The sequence below is a fragment of the Cyprinus carpio genome, chromosome A3, assembly GCF_018340385.1.
Source record: "Cyprinus carpio isolate SPL01 chromosome A3, ASM1834038v1, whole genome shotgun sequence".
Lineage (NCBI taxonomy): Eukaryota > Metazoa > Chordata > Actinopteri > Cypriniformes > Cyprinidae > Cyprinus > Cyprinus carpio.
The window spans coordinates 16,684,546-16,690,587 of record NC_056574.1 but is presented as its reverse complement, the minus strand read 5'-3'; the positions used below and the strand labels follow the sequence as shown (position 1 = coordinate 16,690,587).

At 35.1% G+C, this 6,042-nt stretch overlaps 1 pseudogene; it reads left to right on the top strand.

Annotated features, from left to right (window-relative positions):
* Positions 1 to 686: 686 nt before the first annotated feature.
* Positions 687 to 4,793, top strand: LOC109087178 (annotated as a pseudogene).
* Positions 4,794 to 6,042: the final 1,249 nt, after the last annotated feature.

Sequence of the window (6,042 nt, the reverse complement as noted above, 5' to 3'; positions counted from 1 at the left end):
CAGTTCAGACACAAAAACGCTTTTGCCAAAGAGAAGCATGTTGATTATGAAAACTGATCAAAGCCTTTCCTGAAGGATTTTTTTTTTCTTTTCATTTAGTCATGTTGTATCACAAATGAATGTCATACAAACACCCAAATGCTGCAAATGGGCTTGTAAATGAATGTCAATTATGTGGGCCAATTAGTGTGATGTGTTTACTGTGTAAACAGAGGCTGTTTGTTTGTGCTCTCTGCAGGTTTCAACTAGAGTTCTGTTTGCATTGGGTTTTCTTACTGAACGTTTCTCAGCTGTGAACCTTTTGATTGTTCCTTAATGATTTAATAGCCATCTGTTATATTGCCATTTTTTTTTCTTTTTTTAAGATGTAACCCTTGTACACAAACAGGTCTCTCTGGCGGTTGTACGTGTCTTTGAAAGCGTTTGCAGCTCAGGAACGGTGCTTTTCCCCATTTTCTCGCCACACTCCAATTCCAAAAGTCTGCTTTGTCATATTAATAAGTGAACACAGAAGCTGAAGAGTGCCTGAACTTGTCTATGGAACACTTCAGAATGACAGGCCTTTCCATATACTCTACTCCTCCCCAAATAGAAATGGTGGGATATTACTCATTTACTCTTTCAGAGTAACCGAGGTGTGGATTAGGAGGCATTAGGTGTCACCGTTGGACGTCTGCTGAAGAGTGATGCTGTAAGAAACCTCTCTTAAATGAAGCATGGAATCAATGGTCCCCTATGATTGGGTGAAATCCTTCAAACCCGGCCCTGTTTTATAGGATTAGTGGTCATAGGTGAGTCATGTGACTCAGGGAGAGGGTGGGACTCACACCTGACTCAGGTGAGAAAAGTTGTCTTGACTCTGGACCTTCTAAGAAGTTCTCTTGCTGCTGGATCTCTGGTTTGTTCTTCTGAAACACTTCAAAACCTAAAGAGATCGTTTATCCCGTACACGCATCTATTTCTGGAGCTCTTTCTGGACTGAAAGGACCTTGCTGAACTTGGGCCATGTTTGGCACTGGGCATTTGGTGTCTCCTCTGTCTTCTGCAGTCTTCCACTCTTCGGCAGCACACTTCTTCCCAGCGTTTCCCAGAAGGTTGGCCTCACCTCAGATCTTCATCCCCGGGCCGCTGCTCAGCTACGAGCTCCTGCGCAGTTACCTGCAGCCCGAGCCCTGCAAACAGGCTCTGCTATTGGCCGCTCAGTCCACAGGACAACATGCTGAGAATATCGGTGAGCTCATTGCAACCTATATGACTTTTTTGTTGTAACATCTTATATGGCATCTTTTATTTGTTTATTTGTGTTAAATAAAATTTTTTTTTTCATGTGAGAAGCAAAAAGGAGAACTTTTATTTTATATATTGAATTGTCAGACTCTACAGAGGAGAAGCGGTTATAAATAAATAATTATTTCTCTCTCTCTCTCTCTCACAAACTAAAAATAATTGGTGAATATATATATATATATATATATATATATATATATATATATATATATATATATATATATTATATATATATATATATATGCTATGACAAGTCCCAGTTAGTCTAGCACAGCACACGTAGCAAGTTATTTTTTATTTTTATTTATTTATATGTTTGTTTGTTTTTTGATTGGCAAACAACTCATAACAAACAATCACTTATCAATAAGAGGGCTTAGAGATAGAATAGAGAATAGAATAGAGAGAGTGTTAGAGGCTCAAGTTATTTTTTTAAATAATTCATAAAAAGAAAACAAGTGAATAGAAAAATAGAGAACACTAGTGTTAGAGGGTCAAGTTTTTTAATAAAAAAAGGAGAATAGAAATAGAATAGAGTGCTAATTTTAGATTGTAAAGTTTTTTTTAATAAATAAAAAGAAAAGTAAATAGAATAGAGAGTGCTAGTATTAGATGGTCATGTTTTTTTTTTTAATAAAAAAGAAAACAAGTAGATAGAATAGACAGAGTTAGTGTTAGAGGGTGAAGTCGAGATGGAAATGATATGACCTTAGTCGTTTCTTGAAGATGGCGAAAGACTCTTTGGATTTTGGATCTTTTATCACCCTGCTACTGATTATTTTATTATATAATTTATTAAAGCATTTATTATTATTTATTATAAGACTACTTACTAAATAAATAAATATATGGACATGAAATATTTATTTTGAGTTCAAATCACTTTATTATTTGTTAAGAAAGAGGCCAAATACTGATGCGAGAGACATTTAAGAAATTGATGACAACAATCAATTACACAGTTTAATAACTGGCTATTCAGAATCATGTGTTTAAAAGAGCTTTGCAATAAAATATGTTAATAAATCCTTTGCAATAAGATTGCTCTCTTATATATTGTATTATAATGCAAAAAGCTAGTGAGGTAGCTCTGGGCGTTGTATATTTATTTAGGTGATGTGTTCTTAATTATACATAGCATTCATTAAGAGAGGCCATTTGTGACTCATATTCTCTCATAATTGTCCATACTCATTTTACAGTATTTAATAGGATTCAAAATGTTTACAAAGGATTGGCTAACAACTCGTGACTAACAATCAATTATCCGGCTCTTCTGAAGAGGACTTAATGAACGTTGCGCTAATTATCCAATCTAGAGCCATTAGTTCCTTGTCAGCCTCTGGCAATTGTCTAATTGGTGGCTGCGATGTGGCTTCCAGATGAACCCCGGCCAGTGAGAAGCAGCGGCGAGCTCGGGCCAACTACAGCAGCTGGCAGCTGGAGGAGCTGGAGAAGGCCTTCGAGAGCACACACTACCCAGACGTCTTCATGAGAGAAGCCCTGGCCCTCAGACTGGACCTTATAGAGGCCAGAGTGCAGGTTGCCATTGCATCGCTCTCTTTGACTGTTGTGATGCACGGAATAATAAAAATGTTTACTAAAGATTTCTCTGAACCATTGCTAAGATTTTTGTTTTTATTTTACAAAATGTGCAGCATTGTTCTTCTTTAAAGTGCTGTTTTGTAAATGCTGTAGTGACATGATAACATTTAGGATCTTCTAAATAATAATAATAATAATAATAATGTATTTTATATATATTTTTTTCATTTTTTTTTTATTTTTTTGTTTGTATTTGAAGTAAAAATTTACTTTAAGCAAAGCAATTTTTATTTACTTAGAAATATCCTAATGATTTTCTTAACGAGTCATTTATATGTATTTTTCTACCAAAAATTCTTAAAATAAGAGAAGCAAACTGGAAAAAGAAAAAAAAACTATTTAGATTTTCTTAATGAATTTTATTATTATATAATTATTTTTACTTTTATCTATTTAATAATTTTTTATGATTTTTTTTTAAATATTTTTTTCTACTAAAAATATATGAAATGTAATTTACAAGAAAAATGAAAAGAGGAAAAAGCTATTTAGATTTTCATTATAAATTTAGATTTTTCTAATGATTTTCTTAATGAGCTATTTTTAATTTTTATTTTTTCTATTTAAAAAAAAATCTTAAAATAAGAGAAATCTGCTTGAAAAGCAAAACTGTAATAAGGAAAAAACTATTTAGATTTTCTTAATGAGTTTGGATTTACCTAATGATTTTTTTAAACAAGTAATTATTTTTTCCACTAATTATTCTTAAAATAAGAAAAAGCTCTTTGAGAAGCAAACTGGAATATGAGACCGATATCAATACTAATACTGTGGTAATTTGCATAATTTAATCTAACATACAATAAAAATAACAGTAACTTTTCCTTTTGTTCCCGTAGGTGTGGTTTCAAAACCGCCGGGCTAAAATGCGCAGGCAGATGAAGCTCCAGAGTCAGGCAGGAGAGCAGTGCGGCCGGCGTGACAGTGAAGACAGACAGGAAGATTCATCCAGCAGGAGCACAGCTCCAGAGCTCCACAGCAGCAGCAGCCCAGACTGGGACAGGAAACAGGAGAGAGGAAGCCCCACTTGCTCCAAACCCTCCTCATCAGCTATCCACAGCTCCATGAGCGACACGCTTCAGCGGCCGAGAGATCAGGAGGGGTCAGAGATGCCCAGTCCGGAGGACTTCCGCTGCTGTAGCCTTGCCAAACTGAGGGCTAAGGCCAGGGACTATGAGGCAGAGATCCACAGCACTGTAGCCAAGGCCAGCAGAGAGAGGCAGATGAAGACACAGGTATCTGCCGCAGGCCCGGAAAGAGACTGAAACAGATGCGGCCATTAAACATTACCTCAGCACCACACAGGGCACATTAAAAATCCCATTCAATTCATTATTTATTATTATGCACAATTACACACGCAATGATGTTAAACAATGTGACTGAGAACAGCAAATTTCTTCACTCTATATTGTTTTTGCTTCTTAGATTGTCACAATATCATGCATTATCTGTGAAACCAATGGACGCTTTTCAAATTTCCAGGGTTCTCAGAAGAAGAAGTCGTCATAGTGGGGTAAACCTCCATAACAGTGAATATAAACTATATAAACTCCTGTTTACCCCAATTGCAAAAGAAAAAATCCTGATAGTGTTGCTACAAGTTAACAAACAAGGAAGAATTATCAAGAGATTGATTACAGAAGAGTTAGAAACACGCAGCAGTGTTAACTATTTTTGTAATTTAATTGCAGTGTAATATACTTAAAAGTACAGTGTTATAATTGTACACTAGATTTAAAAAAATGAAAATATAATAACTCTATATTTACAATATTAATATCCGTGGAAACGTATCATCATAGTCTGTGAAAAGGGTCCATAGTAACTATTTTTTTTTGCAAATGTGCAAAATTTGCATGTCCATACAAATTTTGTTTTACTTTTTTTTTTTTTTTTTTTTTTTACAAATGTGAAGTTAAATGTATCTACTTTTAGAATTATTCTTTTTTTTCATATTAATAGTATTTTGAATGTTCTTTAATTATGATTAGCAGCCATTTATAAACAGCCTTTAAAACAAAATGTAAAAAAAAAAAAATTTGCTTCGCTTTATGCCGACAATGGACATCTACAACAGCGTTTTCTCAAATGTTGTTGGACTGACAGTTAGTGAACCAGAGGAGCTAAAAGAGGAAGCTCATGGTGATCTCATCAATGGCCAACTCCTCTATCAGCTATCCTGTTACTCTGTGTGAAAACACAGGATGTCTGCAAGCTGCCACAGGCCCTCCATAAACACAATAGTGACGGCTGAAAACTGCCTGCCTTTTCTGACAAATGTGCTTTTTAAAGACTGCAACACACTTTTTATTTGTATTTTCCTCCACAATAGATATTAACTGTGCTGAACATTTGTTCATATACTGTAATTATTGCATACTTTCTTTAAAATCTATTTTTATTTCATGTTTCATGCTTAACATTTGCATGTGTTTTAAGAAAATCTGCTACTTAAAGGGATCATTCAATTAAAAAAAAAAAAAATCTGATATTTCTGCCATCATTGACTCACCCTCAAGTTGATCCAAACCTGTATGACTTACTATCTGTGGAACACATTAGAAGATCTTTTAAAGAATGTTGATAAACAAACCGGTTTGGGTCCCATTTACTTCATGGATGAAAAATGGGACCTGAAACTGTTTGGTAAATGATGAGTAAATGATAACAGAATTTATATTTTTGGGTGGACTATCCATTTTAATACACTTAAGATAAATCTGGGAAATGTTTGTTTAGAGCTGCAACCCTTGAGAATTTGTGAAATGCAGGACGCTGCTGGTGTATTAGAGCACCTGCTACATGTCAAATGAATATAAAGGTCCTCAGTTAGGGAATGTTTTTGTGGGATCAGCAGAATCATAAAATCAGCTTCATTCAATGTCTGTGCAACCAAAGCCCTTGTTGAAGAGCCCGAAATTGCATTAGTCTTTAGGTCTTTAGAGCCAGTGTGGTGTAAGAGTGCCCTCCTCTGGGCACTCGGGTGCTCTTGCGTTTAAGGGCATCTTGTTTTGAGATTAAACAGGTCTGTTTGATCAGAACAGTCTTTACTCTCATACACCAACAGTATTGAAGTCTATGGGAATATTGTGCATGAGAAATCTGGGAGAGGATTTAATGTGTAACGAGTAGCTCAGAATCTCACAG